We start from the raw sequence: 24141 nt of genomic DNA, 5'->3' as shown, positions 1-24141 counted from the left end.
ACTTATTGAACTCGATATTGAGTCCGGAGGGCGACTGGGTCCCCAAGCGGAAAATGAGGTGTTGTTCTTCCAGCTTGCGTTTTCAAGGGAGGCCGAATAAGCATTTGACAGAGAAATGTGCTTTTGTTTACTTACACAGATGGATTCAGAAGGCAGCTCAAAGAGAGCAATAGCACCAGTATGGACATGTTGGGCTGAATGGCCTTTTTCTGTGTCATATTTCCCATGAGTTGAGGTAAAATTACAGAGGTGTATGTTCTCCCAAATAAGGACATGCATAGATCCTGCACATTCAACATAATAAAACTCTTGGATAAGCACTTGGATGATAGCAAAATGAAAGGTATGTAGTTTAGTCTGATCTTAGATTAGGATAAAAGGCTGACACAACATTGAGAGCTGATGGGCCTGTACTGTACTGTTCTATATTCTATTGCAGGAGTACAGCACACACTGTGTTGAGTCGACATAATTACGAGGCACTGTCTCTGCTAGTTTGGTAGCAGTTTCTAAATGACAACGAGGCACTGAAGTGATGTAAACAGCACTGATTACTGCAAATTGTCTCCACACTCAGAGACTCTGCATGAGCAATTGTAATCTGAAAAATATCTCACCCATTTTGCAAGCTGCTTGAAGAGAAGGGCAAAGCAAATTGAATTTGAAAATGAGTTAAGCAATTTAACGACCTGTTTAAATAAATCTGAATAGTGAGACTATCTTTGCAAAGCCTCTGGGTGATAGTTTCACTGCAACAGATTCATTTATCAGGCTTTAAAATATTACTTCAACCATTACTTTGCAACAAGCTGAAATAGAAATATTACAGCTATTCAAAATATGCATTATGATTCTTTCATGCATGGATTGTAAGACCCTTGAAGGCTTCCTATAAATGCAGATCATTGTAGGTCTTTTAGTCATTAAAAGAGAAACCATTTAATTGCACTCCATGTGGATATGTCTGATCGGAATAAGTCAATTTTTTATTAACAAAGCAATAAATTAGGAATGAGTGTTCTCACAAACATGTGTATATATATGAGCAGAACTCTTTCTTGACTGAACCTAGACTACTTGCAGCAACCTCAATGCTGATCTCACACACATTAATGGTGCAGCTACACCGATGGACAGACAGACAGACAGACAGACAGCTTTCTGAGGCTAGAACATTCCATGTATCTCCAAAGGCAGCCAAGAAGTTCGGTAAATGGCCTGCCTGTGTTTGTTCCTGTTGTAATCTTTGTCTGAACACAATGCTAGACTATCCGAGGCTCTGATAGTCTCAGACAATGGAGGAGGGGCTTGGTAGACAGCTGTCCTGTCAATGCCGACTCTACACCCATTGCCATTTTTACTGAGGTAAGCTATCCAAAGCATATATTTTCATTTGCTCATGGGGCTCAAATGTCATTGACTGGGTCAGTGTCTACTGCCCATCTCTGGATGTTCCGGAGAAAGTGGTGGTGAGATGTCTTCCCGAACAGCTGCAGTATGTGCTGCAAGTACATCCACAATGCCTTTAGGGGGATAGTAAAAATATGGCAATTCAGTTCGATGTCAGAATGGTGTGTCAATCAGCTAGCAACATACAGTGCATGGTGTTCCCTGTGTCTGCTGTTCTGTATATCTCAGTGGTGGAGCTTGTGAGGGACTTTAGAAGAAGCTATTAAGGGAGAGCCTGTAAATTGCTGCTGGCCCTATGCAGAGTCCTAAGATGGACACAGCTCCTCGACTGCCATTGTTAGACAAAACCAGTTGGATCACTAGGAGAAAGTGAGCACTGCAGATGCTGGAGATTACAGTCAAAAGTATGGTGCTGGAAAAGAAAGGAGCAGGAAAATCAATATTTCGAGCAAAAGGCCTTCATCAGGAATGATCAACTGCAGAATACAGTACTTGTCCTTTCTCTCGACAACCCCTGCTAAATCCAAATTAGTCACCAGAGGGCAGTGTGGACCACTATTGATCTTTGTTCCTTCCCCCTTCAGACTTTTGGAATTAGAATTAGATTTTATCACATGTACTCAAGTACAGAAGTGCATGAGTGCAGTGAACAGTGTACAATGTCGCCATTCCTGGCACCATCTTAGGTACAAAACCTTAGGTACAAGGTAGAAAAATAAAGAAATAATGTTAAAAGTTAAACATTACACTCCTGCTTAGTATTAAGTGGAAAAATAAAGAAATAAAGCTAAAAGTTAAACAGTTTTTCTAAGCGCTTAGCCATCTGAGCTCACACTCTCGACATGGACTTGATCTCCTCTTCTTTGGCCTGCTCTCTGGGAGACCCTGGGCTGCCTACTCTTGGCACAGTATCCCGCAGATACTGTGGGACCTCCCCGACTGCCACATTGGACACATTGACACACCCTTCCCGCACTGCGGTCAATCTCTGACCGTCAAAGTCCTGATCCAGGTCCTCAGTCACTGCCACACCCTGGAAGCTGGCTGTCCCCGCTCCGGACCCAATGAAGCTGTGATGCCATCATGGCTACTACATCCATGACCGAGAGCTCTTCAGAAGGTAAGATCAATCTCCCCTGCACTTGCTGCCACAAATGCCAGGAAACCTGTGGCTGCTGCTCCCACCACCACTGCCGCATTTGTTGCGGGACCCCTCAGGCCACTATGTTGGACTCGCTCTCTCTGCAGTGGCTCCATCTCCCATGTGCTGGGCTCTCTCTCACCTGCTCTGCACAAACTCACTCTTCATGGAAGCTAAGTAGACTGAAGCAAGGAAAGAAAACAGTGGAAGAAGAAAAATAAAGTAAAGGTGAGGGAGTAGATGAGCTGTGGGCAGGTGCCCTCACGCTGCTATCTTGGATCAGCAGGTCCCATTTGACATTGTGCCCAATTTTCAATCCTATCCAATGGAAGTAGTTAATAGTTAACCTTGATCTCGGCCATGTGTAGAAATACTCAGCATCTAGGAGTGAGGCTGATACTAATTTGTTAATTCCAAGCTTAATAACTCCCAGCATGTCAGCAGAGTAGGGTTTCGGAGCCCAAGGCTCTTCTGCTCCATTTGCTTTTCTCCCACATTTCTTTTCACTTTTTTTCTCTGGTTTCTCATTTTCAATAAAAATATTAACCCTAACTGAGGAGCTCGGTCTCAGCATCAAGTGGGCAAAGCCTCATGGTCTCATGACAGCGATGTTCACAGGTGAGTTCGATCTCCACCCGGCTTCTGCACTAACGAGGCAGTCCCAGCACCAACTCAGTGCTGCTGCTGGTGAGGTGAGTTTACATTCCCAACTGCACATGCAGCAGTGAGTCTAGGCCCATTGGGGGAGCAGGTGGCTTCAGCAGCGGCTGCATCAGCGAAATGGGCCCAAAGTGGACTCATGGCGGTGGTGGAGTCGAGTTTAGGCCGGGGCGGTGCATGGTGGCGTCTGCATTGATGAGGTCTGTCGCGGGTTCACAGTGGCGAGGGCGTAGGTGGAGGCGAGATGGTGACTTGCATTCCATAAGACCATAAGACGTAGGAGTGGAAGTAAGGCCATTCGGCCCATCAAGTCCACTCCGCCTTCAATCATGGCTGATGGGCATTTCAACTCCGCTTACCTGCATTCTACCTGTAGCCCTCAATTCCTCGAGACAACAAGAATCTATCAATCTCTGCCTTGAAGACATTTAGCGTCCCGGCCTCCACTGCACTCTGCGGCAATGAATTCCCACAGGCCTACCACACTCTGGCTGAAGAAATGTCTCCACATTTCTGTTCTGAATTTACCCCCTCTAATTCTAACGCTGTGTCCACGGGTCCTCGTCTCCTCACCTAACGGAAACAATTTCCTAGCATCCACCCTTTCCAAGCCATGTATTATCTTGTACGTCTCTATTAAGTCTCCCCTTAATCTTCTAAACTCCAATAAATACAATCCCAGGATCCTCAGCCGTTCCTCATATGTTCGACCAACCATTCCAGAGATCATCCGTGTGAATCTCCGCTGGACACGTTCCAGTGCCAGTATGTCCCTTCTGAGGTGTGGGGACCAAAACTGGACACAGTACTCCAAATGGGGCCTAACTAGAGTTTTATAAACACTCAGTAGCACATCGCTGCTTTCATATTCCAACCCTCTTGAGATAAGTGACAACATTGCATTTGCTTTCTTAATCACGGACTCAGCCTGCATGTTGACCTTTAGAGAATCCTCGACTAGCACTCCCAGATCCCTTTGTACTTTGGCTTTACGAATTTTCTCACCGTTTAGAAAGTAGTCTGTGCTTTTATTCTTTTTGCCAAAGTGCAAGACCTTGCATTTGTTCACGTTGAATTCCATCAGCCATTTTCTGGACCACTCTCCCAAACTGTCTAGATCCTTCTGCAGCCTTCCCACTTCCTCAGTACTACCTGCCTGTCCACCTAACTTCGTATCATCTGCAAACTTCGCTAGAATGCCCCCAGTCCCTTCATCCAGATCATTAATATATAATGCGAACAGCTGTGGCCCCAACACTGAACCCTGCGGGACATCGCTCGTCACCGACTGCCATTCCGAAAAAGAACCTTTTATCCCACCTCTCTGCCTTCTGTCAGACAGCCAATCCTCAATCCATCCCAGTAGCTCACCTCGAACACCTTGGGCCCTCATCTTGCTCAGCAACCTTCTGTGTGGCACCTTATCAAAGGCCTTTTGGAAGTCTAGATAGACCACATCCACTGGGTTTCCCTGGTCTAACCTACTTGTCACCTCTTCAAAGAATACCAACAGGTTTGTCAGGCATGACCTCCCCTTACTAAATCCATGTTGACTTGTTCTAATCAGACTCTGCTCTTCTAAGAATTTAGAAACCTCATCCTTAATGATGGATTCTAGAATTTTACCAACAACTGAGGTTAGGCTAATTGGCCTATAATTTTCCATCTTTTGTCTTGATCCTTTCTTGAACAAGGGGGTTACAACAGCGATCTTCCAATCATCCGGGACTTCCCCTGACTCCAGTGACTCTTGAAAGATCTCAACCAATGCCTCTGCTATTTCCTCAGCCACCTCTCTCAGAACTCTAGGATGTATCCCATTGGGGCCAGGAGATTTATCAATTTTAAGACTTTTTAGCTTTTCTAGCACTATCTCTTTTGTAATGGCAATCATACTCAACTCAGCCCCCTGACTCCCTTTAATTGTTGGGATATTACTCATGTCTTCCACTGTGAAAACTGACGCAAAGTACTTGTTAAGTTCTCCTGCTATTTCCTTATCTCCCATCACTAGGCTTCCAGCATCAGTTTGAAGTGGCCCAATGTCTACTTTTGCCTGTTGTTTGTTTGTTATGTATTGAAAGAAACTTTTACTTTGGATGGTGATGGAAATCAGGCGAATCTCATTGACTATGAGATCATTGATTGGGATTGTTAACCTGGGCCAATCAGCAAAGTCCTGGCTGACCACAAGATTAGATCCTTAACCTCAACTAGGACACGCAACTCCTGTTCGTCGACCATGACGGTTTGGAGGTCGCCCTCAAGGCGCTGCCTGTCTTTTACCAGGACCTGATCACTGTCTGGAACATGGTCGAATCGCGTCGCGCCTACCCTCCGGCTGGAGTAGCGGCTGTCATCAGGGAGCCATTGCTCAGGAATCCGCACCTCCGTACTCGCGGGTTCGAGTGGCTGTCGGAGGGGAGGGTCGTGGCGGCGAGGGCGACCAGGGTCGGGGACGTGCTGGTTGCCGGGGGCCTGGGCTGGATGCTGCCGCAGGACATAGCTAGCAGGGCAGCGGTAGACGTCCAGTACGTGGCCACTGCCATCCAACGCCTTAAAACGGCGGTGCTCGGACCCGACGTAGTGCACCGGTTGGAGGACGCTCAGGTGTGCGGTGGGATCCCGTCCGCGCTTACCCCGGCCCGGACGGAATTTCACATTGGCCCCAAGGTCCCATACTTCCCGCGAGAGCCTGTGCCCCACAACCTGAGCCGCCTCCGGAATTTTAATTTTGTTCCCTTTCAGGGGTAAAAAGGCAGGCCCTGTATAGACTGCTGCTGCACACCGTCCACCTCTTCTCCCTCATCCACCGTCCGGACACACCTTGGCGTGCCCATTTGCCACCGGGCAGTGGGGAGCCCCAGTGGAGGGCTCTCTACGCGGGAGTCCTCCCCCTTTTTCTCAGGGATCTGGGGTGGAGGGTGCTGCACGCAGCAGTCCCCTGCAACCGCAGATTGCGGTGGTTCACGGACTCCCAGCCCAACTGCTTGTTCTGTGGCGCTGTGGAGTCCGTGGACCATGTATATATTGGGTGTGGGCGTTTGCACTCCCTTTTTGATTTTCTTAAGAACCTTCTCCTCTGTTTCTGGCTGCACTTCAGTCGCACGCTCCTGATCTTCGGGCACCCGGTACGGAGGAGGGAGGGCAGGTCCGAAGACCTCCTCGTGGGTCTGCTCCTGGGCCTGGCCAAACTGGCCATCAACAGGTCCAGGCAGCGGGCCGTGGAGGGGGTCGTTAGGGCCGACTGCCTGCCCCTCTTCCGGGGTTACGTTAGAGCCCGGGTGTCCTTGGAGAAGGAGCACGCAGTGTCCACCAACACCCTGGAGTTGTTCAGGGAGAGGTGGGTGCCGCAGGGAGTGGAGTGCATTATTTCCCCCTCCAACTCTATTTTGATTTAGTCCCTACTCTCCCCTTCACTGTTTGATCACACAGCACTGCCCTTTTGCGAAGGGCACTGCTCGTCACTGGCCACTCGGGTGTTTCCTATCTTCCTGGTGGTGGAAATCGAATAAAGATTCATGCACCTTGTGTCTCTCACTGTGTCTCACACCTGCACACACACACCATGGGCTCTGGGGGAAAAAAATAAGCACTACCGCAGTTAGGCGGTAGTGTGGGGTTTAATGAGAGAGAAAAAAAAAAGAAAAAGAAAAAAATAATAAACAGGAGTGTCTGACCACAGAGCATTAAAAAGATTAGATCCTCAGTTCAGGGGACTCACTCTGAGCTGGCTGGCCACAGCCAGTGACACGACTGTTTTTGAGAACTGTATTTTGAGCTGGCTGGCTTGTGGATCATACATTCATGAGTGTACAGGGCCTTTGTAGGTAGACCATGTCTCCAGGTATACCATTTCTTTGTGTGTCAAGCCATGTTTCAGCTTGTGTTGGACCGAGCCTTTGTGTGCATCTGTGTCTTCATGTTTGGCCTATGCTTTTGTGTAGCTGTTGTGCTTCTGAGTATTCTCACTGGCCCACGTGTTGGCCGACCAATAGCCTGGCCCTGCAGGTAGGCCGACTGTTGGCCCCAGGGAATGTGTGTTTGTGAATTTTTGTACTACCCGTTTGAACCAAGCTGTGTTTCTATACGATATTTTATGTCAACGTCTCTATGCTCTTTGGTAAATTGCCTGATGTACAATGATCTTGCTATGTGCCATGTTTGAGACACTGTGGGCTTAAATTTACTGCTTGACTTGCGATGTTGTTTCTGTAGAATGTTCTTTTTTAACGCATCTGTTTTCAGTGATTTGTTTTTGATGGTGTCTTTGACACTGTAACCTGTGAATTTTGAAAACCAAGAAAAAGTAACCAGGAGATTAGAATTTCCTCAGCTCAGGCAACCAACTCCAAGCTGACTGGCCACAGCCAGCATACAGTGCACAAGTAAATAAAGGGTGACTTGGTGACGGGATGCTGGCCACTATGCAGTTATTTCACAGCAGTACAGCTAAGGGAACTTATGGCTGGTCACCAGGCACCAATGGCCCGTGACGGAGCACTTATCAAAAATGATTGTAAAGTTGATCGCCTTTTCTTTATTTCTTCATTTTTCTGCCTTCGTATTCTACATTTTGTTTTTTTGTGTGTTTTACAATGTTGCCAGAGAGTGGCAACACTATGCAACACTTTTGTTGCAAAATACAGTGACAATAAATAAATAAATCAAATCAACTCACTATGGAATTAAAACTCAAAATTGCATTATAAAAAAATCATAATGATTGGCTCCCCCCAGAAACTGGTCTTGGACTTCAAGACGTTAGCTCTCATGGATTTTTTTCCGAAGTGATTTGAATGACTTTTTTTAACAAAAGAGGCCCAAATATGGGAATATCTCCCACTTCTTCAACTCGGGTGGAATTATACTAACTGATACATGGAGCAATGAATTTATCTTGGTGCCTTTTATAAAGTGATATATGCCAACATTTCCATAACACTCTGGTACTCTTCATCCCAGAGGGCTGGGGAGATTGACTGATCGAATATATTCAAGGCTGAGAGAGATTCCTGAAGCATAACAGAGTCAGGATTTATGGGGAGCTGGGAGAAATGGAGTTGAGGCAAATATAACATTAGACTTGACCTCAGTGAAGACTGAAGGCTTGTGGGCGAGAGGTATTGCCGACTCCTGATCCTATTCTTTACATTCTTATATTTACCAAGATATTGCTGAATCTCATCATTTGCTGCCTTTGTGCAGTACTGCAGGCATTCTCTGAGGCAGCTGCCCCGGTGCCCTTGAAATGGGCTGAAACTGAGGATAATTTATTGCAGTCCCAAGATTGAAAACCGAGTGCAGCATCTAGAGAACAGAGAGTTTTCTTTTATTATTGATCAGCTATTAAGTACATTTACTATTTCTCAGGCAGCAATATTTAATGTACAATTACATTATTAGTCTCTGAGTAATTTTCAGTGGGTAGTACTGTGCAAAATGGGGGACAGTGGTATTGGAACAATTTGGGCTGAACATATAGGAAAATAGTCATTTTTTAAAAAAAATTAGTGCTGGTGTCACTATCACACCAAAATATGGTACTGTATCGTGTTTGGTTCTGAATCCTAGAAATAGATTCAGCATGAGTTTAAACAGGTCATGAAATAAATGTGTTTCTTCATTTGAAAATCTGTAATATGGATCTAAGTTCTTTGAGTGCTTTATTATTGCTTGTTCTGAAGCCACATTCTGAAAAAGGATGAGGGATACATCAGGTGGCTTCCAGATTATGCAGAGGAATTAGCAGTAAAATCACGATAGCCCTACTCTCCCATTAAAGAGAGATGATTGTTGGTGATTTAAGCTGTGGATCACCACTCCTCAGGCTAGGGGAGAGGTTGAGAAGGAGAGTCCTTCACAGTAACATCAGCCAGTACAGGAATCAAACTCACACTGTTGGCATCAATCTGCATTTCAAACCAGCCATCCAGACAACTAAGCTAACTGAACTGCAGTGATGACAATAAGGTCCAGTCATGTAACTGCATCATCGGGCAATTGACCTAAACTAAAGCTTGGTGCAGCCTCTACAGGTGCAGATTGAGGAAAGGTCATTGTCTGAGTCCGTTGGTACAGTTATATTACTGTAAGGATTAGAAACCTGGGGTGTATGCTTGACGAGGAGCGTACACTGGGTGCATTGAGAGTGTTAAAATTGGATTGATGCACCAAAGATGCACCTGCTGTGTGGAGACAAGTTGAATTTTATTGCACATCCTGTAACTTTCAAGCCAAACTGTTTTGTAATGCACTTCTATAAATTTTACGAATAAAGTATATTCTTGGAAATAAAAAAAAATAAGGAACTAGCTCAAAGTTCAAGAACAGCAGTGCCAGCACAAATACCTGAAAGTAGTCTATATTACCTGCACAGCCATCCACAATCCCTTCCAACGTCCCAGCTTAAATTCTGTCTCTCGAATTTAAGCGTGATGCCTGGGAGCTCTTCAATACATTAGAACAAAATATTCTGCATCTAAACCACATTATAACTGAGCCACCATTGCTTAATAAAGGCACTTAGAGCAAAATGATTGATTAACTAGTACCTACTCCTAATCAGCCCAAAATTCAGGATCATTTAAGGGCAAAGTCCAAGATAATATTTGACAGCCCTTCAGTACTTTTATGTAAAACGCAGCGTTCTGTGGAACTTTGCACTCTCTTTATTATAATCGCTTCAAGCTGCCTGGCCTCTCTGATCAACCCATCTTCCTCCTTGTCCACTTTCACCAGGAAATGTTAGGTCAAGTCCTTTCTATGAAGCCGAAGCTGAGCCAGTTGGGAATGTGGAAGTGAAGGTCAATGAGGATCACTTGGTGACTGTGGGACTTTGACAGACGCCAACAGTTTGTTGACCAAGGCGGTGGTTTGTATGGATGTGAGCCAAAAGCTGAGTCTGGGAAATATCATCATTTGAAAGCCCATCTTGAAAAATATTCAAAATGTCTGTGGCAACAGAGCAAAGCTGTCGACAGATCATTCAGATAATACTAATTGTCCTAATTTAAATGGTACATGAAATGATCTGGCATTATTAAAGAACTTACTTAAAGGCGTTTTGGAATTTATCCTGTACATGTGAATGTCATAAGAGCAAAAATCTTGCTACTGCATTGCAAATGTAAGGACCATAGGGGTGCTGTCTTCTTAGAGAGAGAGAGAGAGATAGAGAGATGACTGGTGGTGGTTTAACCTTATTGTACTGGCTCAGGCAAGGGGGGAGGTTGAGAAGGTGGGACCTTCATGGTAATGTGTTATCGTAAGGATAGACTGACGGGCAGAGGGGGTGGGGTGGCCTTGTTGGTAAGGGAGGATATTCAGTCCCTTGCGCGGGCGGACCTAGAGTCAGGGGATGTAGAGTCAGTGTGGATAGAGCTTCGAAACACTAAGGGTAAAAAGACCCTCATGGGAGTCATCTACAGGCCCCCAAACAGTAGTCTGGATGTTGGAGGTAAGTTGAATCAGGAGCTGAAATTGGCTTGTCGCAAAGATGTTACTACAGTTGTTATGGGGGATTTTAACATGCAGGTAGACTGGGAGAATCAGGATGGTATCGGGCCTCAAGAAAGAGACTTTGTGGAGTGCCTCAGAGATGGATTTTTAGTGCAGCTGGTGCTGGAGCCGACCAGGGATAAGGCGATTCTGGATCTGGTATTGTGTAACGAACCAGAATTGGTCAGTGACCTCGAAGTGAAGGAGCCATTGGGAAGTAGTGACCATAATACAATAAGCTTCAATCTGCAATTTGAGAGGGAGTGGGTACAATCTGAAGTGACAATATTTCAGTTGAATAAAGGGAAATATGGAGCTATGAGGGAGCAACTGGCCAAAGTTCAATGGTTTAATACCTTAACAGGGAAGACCGTGGAGGAACAATGGCAGATATTTCTGTGTATAATGCAGAAGATGCAGGATCAGTTCATTCCTAAAAGGAAGAAAGATCCCAGGAGGAGACATGGGCGGCCGTGGCTGACAAGGGAAGTAAAGAAACATATAAGGTTAAAAGAGAAAAAGTATAACTTAGCGAAGATAAGCGGGAAAACGGAGGACTGGGAAGCTTTTAAAGAACAACAGAGGATTAGTAAGAAGGAAATACGCAGAGAAAAAATGAGGTACGAAGGTAAACTGGCCAAGAATATAAAGGAGGATAGTAAAAGCTTTTTTAGGTATGTCCAAGGCAAAAAAATGGTTAGGACAAAAATTGGGCCCTTGAAGACAGAAGCAGGGGAATATATTACTGGGAACGAAGAAATGGCAGAGGAATTAAATGGGTACTTCAGATCTGTGTTCACTGGGGAAGACACAAGCAATCTCCCTGAGGTAACAGTGGCTGAAGGACCTGAACTTAAGGGAATTTCTATTTGCCAGGATTTGGTGTTGGAGAGACTGTTAGGTCTGAAGGTTGATAAGTCTCCGGGACCTGATGGCCTGCATCCCAGGGTACTGAAGGAGGTGGCTCGGGAAATCGTGGATGCGCTGGTGATTATTTTCCAGAGTTCAATAGAATCGGGGTTGGTTCCTGAGGATTGGAGGGCGGCTAATGTTGTGCCACTTTTTAAGAAGGGTGGGCGGGAGAAAGCAGGAAATTATAGACCAGTTAGTCTGACCTCAGTGGTGGGAAAGATGCTGGAGTCTATTATAAAGGATGAAATTACGGCACATCTGGATAATAGTAACAGGATAGGACAGAGTCAGCATGGATTTATGAAGGGGAAATCATGCTTGACTAATCTTCTTGAATTTTTTGAGGATGTAACTCGGAAGATGGACGAGGGAGATCCAGTGGATGTAGTGTACCTGGACTTTCAGAAAGCTTTTGATAAAGTCCCACACAAGAGGTTAGTGAGTAAAATTAGGGCGCACGGGATTGGGGGCAAAGTACTAGATTGGATAGAGAATTGGTTGGCTAATAGGAAACAAAGGGTAGTGATTAACGGCTCCATTTCGAAATGGCAGGCAGTGACCAGTGGGGTACCGCAGGGATCCGTGCTGGGACCGCAGCTTTTTACAATATATGTAAATGATATAGAAGATGGTATCAGCAATAACATTAGCAAATTTGCTGATGACACAAAGCTAGGTGGTAGGGTGAAATGTGATGAGGATGTTAGGGGATTACAGGGTGACCTGGACAAGTTAGGTGAGTGGGCAGATGCATGGCAGATGCAGTTTAATGTGGATAAATGTCTGGTTATCCACTTTGGTGGCAAGAACAGGAAGGCAGATTACTACCTCAATGGTATCAAATTAGGTAAAGGGGCTGTTCAGAGAGATCTGGGTGTTCTTGTACACCAGTCAATGAAGGCAAGCATGCAGGTACAGCAGGTCGTGAAGAAGGCTAATAGCATGCTGGCCTTCGTAACAAGAGGGATTGAGTATAGAAGCAAAGAGGTGCTTCTGCAGCTGTACAGGGCCCTGGTGAGACCACACCTGGAGTACTGTGTACAGTTCTGGTCTCCAAATTTGAGGAAAGACATTCTGGCTATTGAGGGAGTGCAGCGTAGGTTCACGAGGTCAATTCCTGGAATGGCAGGATTGCCTTACACGGAAAGACTGAAGCGACTGGGCTTGTATACCCTTGAGTTTAGAAGACTGAGAGGGGATCTGATTGAAACGTATAGGCTTATGAAAGGATTGGACACTCTGGCAGGAGGGAACATATTTCCGTTGATGGGGGAGTGCCGAACCAGAGGACACAACTTAAAAATACGGGGTAGACCATTTAGGACAGAGATGAGGAGAAACTACTTCACACAGAGAGTGGTGGCTGTGTGGAATGCTCTGCCCCAGAGGGCAGTGGAGGCCCAGTCTCTGGATTCTTTTAAGAAAGAATTGGATAGAGCTCTTAAAGATAGTGGAGTCAAGGGGTATGGAGATAAGGCTGGAACAGGATACTAATTAGGAATGATCAGCCATGATCATATTGAATGGCGGTGCAGGCTCGAAGGGCAGAATGGCCTACTCCTGCATCTATTGTCTATTGTCTATTGTCTATTGTCTAATCTTATTATAGCATTGCACATTATTGCAGCGTATTCTTTCATGTCAAATATGATAAATTTCAGAACTTTTATAGAAATGAATGTGAGACATGACATTGTGAGGAGATGATGTATTTGCATCATTGATCACATCTGTTATGTTCACTTACATTTCTTCAACTCTCACATTGCATTGAAATTAAACATTTGGATCAAAAATACCTCTAACCCTCACCTACTCACCAAATAGAATTGTACACGATAGGAGAAAATGGAATGGAATTGGTCAAATGGAAATCTACATAAAAAGTAGTCTACATAAAAAGCATAAAAATCAGCTATTTTATCTTGTCCTGCATTGTGTTCAGACTTGCATCAAATCAGGCAGCACGATGGCTCAGTGGTTGGCACTGCTGCCTCACAGCGCCAGGAACCTGGGTTTGATCCCAGCTTTGGGTGACTGTCTGTGTGGAGTTTGCACATTCTCCCTGTGTCTGCGTGGGTTTCCTCCGGAGCTCCAGTTTCCTCCCACAATCCAAAGATGTGCAGGTCAGGTGAATTGTCCATGCTTAATTGCCCATAGTATTCAGGAACGTGTAGGTTAGGTGCATTAGTCAGGGGTAAATGTAGAGTATTAAGGGTAGGGGAGTGGGGGCTCTTTGGAGGCTCAGTGTGCACTTGTTGGGCCAAATGGCCTGTATCCAAACTGTAGGGATTCTATGAAATCAACTTGCAAACAGACTCAAGAATGGACCATGTTAGCTATTATGGGATTGCCCGTGCTTTCAACTTTGTAGCTTACCATCAGTATGGGGTGTTGATGGTAGCCATGATGTGGAGATGCCAGTATTGGACTGGGGTGAACAAGGTCAGAGGTCACACAACACGAGGCTGAAGTCCAACAGGTTTATTTGAAAACACAAGCTTTCTGAACACTGCCCCTTCATCAGGTGGAGTTAAGAGAAGCATGCAGGCACATAATTTATAGGTAGAGAGATTAAAAGATCGTAGAAAATGGTGTGGGTGGAGTTCCAACAGGCTGAATAACAAGTCTCTGCAGGTGATCAAGTGTCAGACGGTGTGAGTAAAGTGTCAACAGCTAAATAGCAAGTGAAGCGATGACCTATAATTCGATTGATTGAGGCAGAGAGATAATTCAAAAGATTACAGATGCTTTAGGTGAGACAGAGATGGTGGAAGTAGGGGAGGGGGAGTTGCATTTTTGATCAAGATGAGTATCACAGCAATAGTCAGAGATGAAGTAACTGAAGGATCATCCAGTGAGGCTTTGTGGGTGGAGCTGAGAAATAAGAAGAGGATGGTGAAGTTTTCGGGGTTGTACTATAGGCCCCCAAATAGTCAATGGGAATTAGAGGAACAAATATGCAAGGAGACTGGGGAGACCTGCAGGAGCAATAGGGGTGTAATAGAGTAGGCCATTCTGCCCTTCGAGCTTGCACCACCATTCAATATGATCATGGCTGATCATCCTTAATCAGTATCTTGTTCCTGCCTTATCTCCATAACCCTTGATTCCACTATCCTTGAGAGCTGTATCCAACTCTTTCTTAAATGAATCCAGAGACTGGGCCTCCACTGCCCTCTGGGGCAGATCATTCCACACAGCCACCACTGTCTGGGTGAAGAAGTTTCTCCTCATCTCTGTCCTAAATGGTCTACCCTGTACTTTTAAGCTGTGTCCTCTGGTTCGGCACACACCCATCAGCGGAAACATGTTTCCTGCCTCCAGAGTGTCCAATCCTTTAATAATCTTATATGTCTCAATCAGATCCCCTCTCAGTCTTCTAAACTCAAGGGTATGCAAGCCCAGTCGCTCCAGTCTTTCAGCGTAAGGTAGTCCTGCCATTCCAGGAATTGACCTCGTGAACCTACGCTGCACTCCCTCAAGAGCCAGAACGTCTTTCCTCAAATTTGGAGACCAGAACTGCACACAATACTCCAGGTGTGGTCTCACCAGGGCCCTGTACAGCTGCAGAAGAACCTTTTTGCTTCTATACGCAATCCCTCTTGTTATGAAGGCCAGTATGCTATTAGCCTTCTTCACTACCTGCTGTACCTGCATGCTTACCTTCATTGACTGGTGTACAAGAACACCCAGATCTCTTTGTACTGCCCTTTTACCTAAATTGATTCTATTTAGATAGTAATCTGCCTTCCTGTTCTTGCCACCAAAGTGGATAACCACACATTTATTCACATTAAACTGCATCTGCCATGCATGTGACCACTCACCTAATCTGTCCAGGTCATCCTGTAATCTCCTAACATTCTCCTCACATTTCACCCTGCCACCCAGCTTAGTATCATCAGCAAATTTGCTAATGTTATTACTAATACCATCTTCTATATCATTAACATATATTGTAAAAAGCTGCGGTCCCAGCACTGATCCCTGCGGTACCCCACTGGTCACTGCCTGCCATTCCGAAATGGAGCCGTTTATCATTACTCTTTGTTTCCTGTCAACCAACCAACTTTCAATCCAAGTTAGTACTTTGCCCCCAATACCATGCGCCCTAATTTTGCTCACTAACCTTCTATGTGGGACTTTACCAAAAGCTTTCTGAAAGTCCAGGTACACTACGTCTACTGGATCTCCCTCGTCCATCTTCAGAGTTACATCTTCAAAAAATTCTATAAGATTAGTCAAGCATGATTTCCTCTTCATAAATCCATGCTGACTCTGACCTATCCTGTTACTACTATCAGATGTGTTGTAATTCCATCCTAATCGTAGGGGATTTTAATTTTCCTAACATAGACTGGGACTGCCAGAGCGTTAAGGGCTTCGAAGGTGGAATTTGTTAAGTGTGTCCAGGAAAGTTTCCTCCAACAGTATATAGAGGATCATACTCGGGAAGGAGCAAAACGTGACCTACTCTTGGGCAATAGGACAGGACAGGTGACAGTGGGGGACCACTTTGTGCTCAGTGACCATAGTTCTATTAATTTTAAAATAGTTTTAGAGAGGGACAGAACTGGTCCACAGCTTCAAGTTCTAAACTGGGGCAAGGCAAATTTTGTTGGAATTAGACAGGAGCTTACAGGGGTTGATTGGAGTAGTTTGTTTGCAGGGAAAGGGACCTCCAGCAAGTGGGAGGCCTTTAAAAGTGAGATACCTAGAGTTCAAGGTCTATATGTTCCAATGAGGGTGAAGGGCAAGGTTGGCAGGAATAGGGAGCCACGGATGATGAGAGATATTAAGGCTTTGACCAGAATAAAGGAGGTGTGGCTCAGGTACAGGCAGCTGGGATTAAGGGAATCTCTGGAGGTATATACAAGGAGTACAGGAGTTTGCTGAAGAAGGTAGTCAGGAGGGCGAAAAGGGGGCACAATTTGTCTTGGCTGAGAAGATTAGGGTGAATCCAGAGGTTATTTAATTATATTAAAGGAAAAATAATATCTAGAGAGAGAATAGGACCCTCAAAGACCAAAGTGGACATGTATGTATAGAAACGCAGGAGATGGGCAAGGTCGTCAATGAATATTTCACCTCTGTATTTACTGTGGAGAAATACGTGAAGACTTGGGAACTTGGGAAGGTTAGTGGTGATATTTTGGGGACATTCCAAACCACAGTAGAGGGGGTGTTGGATGTATTAGAATGTATGAATGTGGATAAATCTCTTGGTCTTGACCAGATATATCCAAGGACACTGCAAGAGGCTAGAGGAAAAATTGTGGGGGACCTGGCTGATATTTTTGGACCATCGATAGCCAGAGGTGAGGTCCTAGAAGACTGGAGGGTAGCGAATGTTGTGTCATTATTCAGGAAAGGCTACAACGAAAAACCTGGGAACTATAGACCAGTAAGCTTAACATCTGTGGCAGATAAGTTACGTGAGAAGATTCTGAGGGATAAGATATACATGCATTTGGAAAGACAGGGTTTGATCAGGAATAGTCAGCATGGCTTTGTGTGGGGGAGATCATGCCTCACAAATTTGTTAGAGCTCTTTGATGAAATGACCAGAAAGGTTGACAAGGGCAGGGCAGTAGAAGTATCTATATGGATTTCAGTAAGGCCTTTTGATAAGGTTCCACATGGTTGGCTGCTCAGGAAGGTTAGATCTCATGGAATCTAGGAGGAACTGGCAAACTGGATATACAATTAGCTTCATGGTAGGAATCTATCAATCTATTGAAAAGGAGATGCGTGCTGAAGACAAACCAAATGGCTGGAATAACATGTCAGGTATAATCTCTGCAAGACATGTCAGATCATCAACATGAATACGACCATCACACATGGGAACACCACCCACCACATACAGGGTAGATATCCATGTGACACGGCCGATGTTGTCTACCTCATACACTGCAGGCAAGGATGCCCCAAGGCATGGTATATTGGTGAGACCATGCAGATGCTACGACAACGACACTGTGAGACAATCACCAGACAGGGATGTTCCCTCCCAGTCTGGGAACAGGTCAGCAGATCCAGGACATTCAGCCTCTGATCTTCGGGTAAGCATCCTCCAAGGCAGCCTTCAAGATACACAACAACGCCGAATCGCTGAGCAGAAGCTGATAGCCAAGCTCCATACTCATGAAGATAACCTCAACCATGATCTTGGATTCATGTCGTGCTACATTTAACCCCCTACCATATGTTACTGTATCTTTAAAATCTTCGTTACTGTCCTGTTTTGACACCATCACCTTGATAACTTGTTCTGATCTCTCTACCGTAATTTGTTTGTACAGTTTTGGATTACTTGATTAGATTCTTATACCTGTCATGTTATTCCAGCCATTTGGTTTCTCTCCAGCACCATCTTCAATTTAGAATGAGACCATTCAGAGTAGATGTCAGGGACACCTTTGATAATCTGGAACTCCCATCCAAAGAAAAGGTCAATTGGAATTTTTATAAAGTGATTATAAGGTTTTCTATTAGGTAAGGGTTATGAAACCAAGCTGGCAAGATGGAGTTTAAGATCCAGACCAGTGTTGATTTAATTTGACGGTAGCTGAGATTTGTGCAGCTGTTTACAGATCTTCTTGCATTCTCTGCCAAAAGACGGGTCTGAGCCAGTGCGTTGTAACCTTCATCACCAACAGAGGCCGCAGGTCCTAAATCCATCCAAGCCAGAACAGGAAGTGAACTCAGTGCTGGTAGCACCAATCTGATCAACACCAGCTATCTAAGCCAGTCCCAGATGCTCTGACAACATGCACGTTTACGAGCATGTTGTAGTCTGGAGCAGTGGGTACTGACAGTGGAGGGTCCAGCTTTCGTTCCACCACATGGCTGACCAGGAAATCTCACCCGCTTCTGCCATTTGCCAGTGGTGTCTGTTGGAAAGATTTACAGGATGGCCATGTTCTGAGGGCACCTTCCTTGGCCATTAAGATCTGTAAATGCAGTATACTTGGATTTCCAAAAGGCATTTGATAATGAATGGCTACCGCTTAATGCAAGGTTAGTGCTTATGTTGTTGGGGAGAAAATTGGTATGGTTAGAGAATTGGCTAAGAGAAAACAGAATGAGGATAAAGGGGTTCTTTTCAGGGTGACAAATTGTAATCAGTAGAATGCCATCATGATTCTTCTGGGTCCTCAACTATTTACAACATATTGGTAGTGTGGATGAAAGAAATGGGTGTATTCTAACTAGATTTGCTGCTAATATAAAAATCAGTCAGACAGCACATTGTGGATGTAAATGGATACCAAGGATGTGTGGGAGTCAGAGTGGTTTGTGGCTTGGAGGGAAATTTGCAAGCAGTGGTGTTCCTATGCATTTACTACCCTTGACCCCAGAACTCCTGCCTCAGAGGCAGGGACATTACCTACAGCAGCACAAGATCGCCTTATGTGGTCTGGTGTCAGATTTTGTTTGTTAACACTGGTGTTTTTACTTCCATATTCATTCATGCAATGTCAGCGTTGATACAAGGTGGATTTATCATCTACCTTTGATCGTCTGTGTTCAATTTGTGTTGTATTTATTGCTGATTGGTTGCCTTTTGATACCTGTCCAGATTATTGATAGCTTTCCATTTAGACAATGGTGTATTTGAACCAATCAATACATTAACAGGACAGTTGAATCAATCACTGTCTTTTGCATTGCCTTCAATTTGCAACGTGGCCTTCAATATTATTGTTATTTATTCTTGGGAAATGGACATCACTGACAATGACAGCATTTATAGTCCAATCCAAACTGCCAGTGATGTTACTTCCTGATCCTCTGCAGGTCATGTGGTACAAATGCCCTCACAATGCTTTCCCAGGATTTTGACCCAGTGACAATGAAGGAACGGCAAGGTCATTGAATCACTGACAGTTAAAACATAAAAAGAGACTGTTTGAAGCCACCGTGTCTGGGTTGGCACTTTGAATCTGCAGTCCTGCTTAGTCCTGTACCCTTCACTTCTGCAACACGGCAAATACCTGCTCAGCTCCCTTCATTAAATTTATTCATGAAATAAGCTACATCTGCCTTTTCAGCCGCAGCATTTTTCATTCATTCACGGGATGAGAGCATCACTGGCTAGGCTGGCATTTATTGCCCAGAGAACAGGTAAGAGTCAACCACATTGCTGTGGGTCTGGAGTCACATGCAGCCAGACCAGGTAAGGATGGCTGTTTCCTTTAGTGAATCAGATGGGTTTTTCCCAACAATAAGCAATAGATTCATGGTCATCATTAGACTCTTAATTCCAGCTTTTTACTGAATCCAAATTCCACCATCTCCTGCGGCAGGATTCAAACCCAGGTCCCCAGAACATCGCCTGAGCGTCTGCATTAACAGTCCAACAATAATACCACTCAACTATCATCTCTAGTTCCCAAACACTGAGTGAAAAGGTTACACAACATCATTTGCCAAAGATTTTGTACCCTCTGACCTCTGCTCATGGATCCAAACAGCAGAGGGATTAATAATTCGCCATTAGCCTTTCTCATCACCTTGAAAACCTCCACTGTAAACATTGAATGTCTTTTATTCCAAAGAGAGCAGGGTAAACATTTCTCACCTTACCGCCCAACAGAATTCCTCATCTCTGTCAACATCCTGACAAGTCTCTTCTCCACCCCTTTTTAAAGAGTTTATCAATTTCCTGAAATGTCATGCCCAGAATTGTCCACAATACTCCAGCTGACTATAATTTTATACTCAATTCTAGCCTATCTGTTTGCTTTCCTAATGTATGTCTCTGTTGGTGAACATAAGTAACCATACTATTTTTATAACTGATTTATCAAATTGCCCTGCCACTGTTAACACTTCAGGTAAATGGATGCTAAGGATGCGTGTGAGTCAGGATGATGAGTGGCCTGGAGGGGGATTTGCAGGCGGTGGTGTTCCCATGCATCTGCAGCCCTGGTCCTTGGAGATGGAAGTGGTCACAGGTTTGGAAGATGCTGTCTAAAGAGTCTTGGTGAGTTGCTGCACTGCATCTTATGGATGGTAGACACTGCTGCTAGAGGGTGTCAGTGGTGGAGGGAATTGATGGGCAACTTGTCAAGTATATTGCTGTGTCCTGAAGGATGTGACATCAGTGGACGTTGTACAGACAAATGCATGAAACAGTGATGTTGATACTAGAACTGGATAATCTAGGTACCTACATATTGATAAATCTCATTGAAAATCCTCACCTCCACCTCTACTCAACATGTAGAAACAAAATGGCTTGCCAAGGGGTGGCAGTCTGAAGGGGAGACCTTTGTTCTGTGTGCTGGCTCAAACATATATTTCTGCAAGGTCTTTCCGACAGCCTTTAGTAAAACACTTTCAAGCATATACATCAACTGGATGGCAAGCCAAAGAGAAAACCAGATGATGGTGGTGTATTCCACGACACACTTGCACTCTTATCCTTCCTTTTAATGGGAATACCAGGGAATGTGACCACAGTAAAAATTTTGAAAATATTCCAAGTATGTCACTGTACACCAATGTTTCCAGAAGAGATTGTTTGCCAACGCTCTGATATGTTAATCATTCTGTCAGTCCCACTCAGGCCAGGATTGCTGCTGGAGTCTAACACACAGGTTGAGTGACAAATGGAATTTAGAAGTGATTATCTGGTTGCTTCCAAGACAGGATGGAAATCATTACCTGCACTGTTCTGGTTTCCTTCAATGCATGAGATTGAATAAGAATCGTATATATTTGTATAACTGTGAAATTGAGCAATTTTCTGTATTGAACTGAATCAGATGGTAGTGATCAAGGAACATTAGCCATATGGAGCCCAAACTTCGATAGCACGCCTAGCGATCCAATGTGATTGTGTCAGCAATTTATTCTGGGCCCATCGTGATTAGTATTCAATTTGATGGATTTAGTTGGAAATATATCTAGCTGGGGTTGGGTTAACCACGTAGACACTTCTTTGTTTGTGAAGCCAAGTAAGGTAGCATACGGAGCAACAGGCATTTTAAATTCTGGGATGAGAATGTATCGGTCATGATGAAATCCTGGTACTGATCCCTCTCATATGGATGATTTGGAGATGCCCAAATCATTGCAGTACAGTTCCTGGAAGTACTCAAGGATGCCCTCACAAGAACGGGGTATGATGCTCAACTCATCGACCGCTAGTTCCAACATGCCACAGCAAGGAACCGTAATGACCACCTCAGGAGACAGACATGTGCTGCAACTGACAGGGTACCCTTCGTTGTTCAGTATTTCCCAGGGGCTGAAAAACTACACCATGTTCTTCGTGACCTGCAACACATTATCAATGAGGATGAGCACCTCACCAAGACCTTCCCCACACCTCCACTACTTGCCTTTAAACAACCGCCAAACCTCAAACAGATCATTGTTCGTAGCAAACTGCCCAGCTCTCAGGACAACTCCATACAACCCTGTCATGGTGGACGCTGCAAGACGTGTCAGATTGTGGACATAGATACCACTATTACGCGTGGGAACACCTCCCACCTTGTACATGGCAGGTACTCATGTGACTCAGCCAACATTCTCTATCTTATACGTTGCAGGCAAGGATGCCCAGAGGCATGGTACATTGGGGAAACCGAGCAAAGACTACGACAACGGATGAATGGGCCCCGCACAACAATCAACAGACAGAAGGGTTCCCTCCCAGTTGGGGAACACTTCAGTGGTCCAGGACATTCAGCCTCGGACCTTTGGGTGACCATCCTCCAAGGTGGACTTTGGGACAGGCAGCAGAGGAAAGTGGCCGAACAGAGGCTGATAGCTAAGTTCGGTATGGACAGGGAGGGCCTCAACAGGGACCTTGGGTTCATGTCACATTACAGGTGATCACCATTGCACTACACACACACACACAGATATTCCTACACACACACACACTCTCACATACACACGGACACAGGTACACACAGACGTGCATACAGACACCCACACATACCCTTATAGACACACACACTCCCACACTCACATATGCACCCCCTCACAGACTTAAGACACTCACACAAACACACACACACACACACACTTTCTCTCTCACACACACACACACACACACTTTCTCACACTCACAACACCCACCCCAGACAGACACACACACACAGACAGACAAAGACCGACGTGCACACATATATTTTGTGGGGTGAATTTGTACTTGCAGAGTGACATTGCACTTTGCTCAAAAACTGCATACATTCATGTAGAACTCTGAGCTCAAAAACTGCATGAATTTATGTAAAACTCCATTATCTCACTTTTTAAATTGGAATCAATCTAAACATCAGGCCATAGACAGAGAACACAGGGGGCTAACACCTTCAACATATTGTCTAGCTATCACCATTGTTAACAGCTAACCCGAGAATGCAACTTTAAAAAAAGGTTTTGTGATTTATACAAGAAAGAAGTGAAACTTTCACTGTATTCTAACAGATGAAAGGCTTAACAGACAATCAATTTTTCAATGTATAATTTCAGTTACATCACACTGCAAATTTTTGCTATAAATTTTATGTTATGATTGAGCCCTCCACTATCACCTGATGAAGGAGCGTCGCTGCAAAAGCTAGTGTGCTTCCAATTAAACCTGTTGGACTATAACCTGGTGTGTGATTTTTAACTCTCACATGGACATATTGATTAAAGAAGGATGGAAAACTTCATGCAAGCTGCCAGAAGAACTCAAGAGCTGAGAAAAAAATGCTGCTGCTTAATTTCCTGTTGTCTTACCTCCTTCCTCACTTCGACAGAAGCCAAAATATCTCACTTCTTCAACCTAAGCCTCTCGTTAAAACCGTCCTTCTCTCCTTCACTTCCAATGCAGGTGACTGCTGCTGGGAGGCTGTTGCCCAAGTGATGACTGCGTGAAAATGAAGATACTGATTGTCTTCCTCATCTACACCTTCCCTGTAATCTTTAAGCATTCGATTGAGTATAGTGGAGACAGAGTTTAACTGGACTGCGCAATAGGATTGTGACTGCATTATGGGTTGGTGCCAGCACTCTGTTACACAGGTCGGGGTCGTTCCCCTCCAGAACTTGAGAACAAAACAAACTGTGAATGATACACACTGGACTTTGGATATTTCAAAACTGAGCTCCAGTACGATCAGTGCATTCATTTAAAGTGTTACTTTGAGTTAGAGTCAGAGACTTCAGAGGTGTAATAGTTGTAGAAAATACAGCTATTTGTATCCAATCACCCTCCCATCCCCTAACACTCTCTCCCACCGAGCAGCCAACATTCTCACAGCTAGCACCGTCACCCACTTGCCACCATCACCACCCACTTGGTACCTCTCACCCACTTGGCACCCAAAACCCATCCACCTCCAATGTGGCCTGTCCCCACCCAGCTGACATCCTATCCCCTTACTACATACTTTACATACTTACCATATCTCAGTTGCTGTCAAAGTGAATCAGGGACTTTTATACATGCAATATGGCAGACACTGCCACACACACTGACATTCAGTAGCAGCAGTGTGCAC

The 24141-nt window shown here is 44.7% G+C and overlaps 1 protein-coding gene across 5 annotated transcripts in view; it reads right to left on the bottom strand.

Annotated features, from left to right (window-relative positions):
• LOC140481893 (putative methyltransferase DDB_G0268948) overlaps positions 1-23616 on the bottom strand; it is a 66070-nt gene extending 42454 nt beyond the window's left edge. For all 5 annotated transcript variants that reach the window (XM_072578531.1, XM_072578529.1, XM_072578527.1 and 2 more), the window contains exon 1: positions 23378-23616. The gene's annotated coding sequence lies outside the window, so the exon portion shown is untranslated. The remainder of the gene's footprint in view (positions 1-23377) is intronic.
• Positions 23617-24141: the final 525 nt, after the last annotated feature.

The sequence above is a fragment of the Chiloscyllium punctatum genome, chromosome 10 (assembly GCF_047496795.1).
Source record: "Chiloscyllium punctatum isolate Juve2018m chromosome 10, sChiPun1.3, whole genome shotgun sequence".
Classification (NCBI taxonomy): Eukaryota; Metazoa; Chordata; class Chondrichthyes; order Orectolobiformes; family Hemiscylliidae; genus Chiloscyllium; species Chiloscyllium punctatum.
Note: the sequence above shows the minus strand (reverse complement) of the source record. Positions and strands in the feature narration are given on the sequence as shown.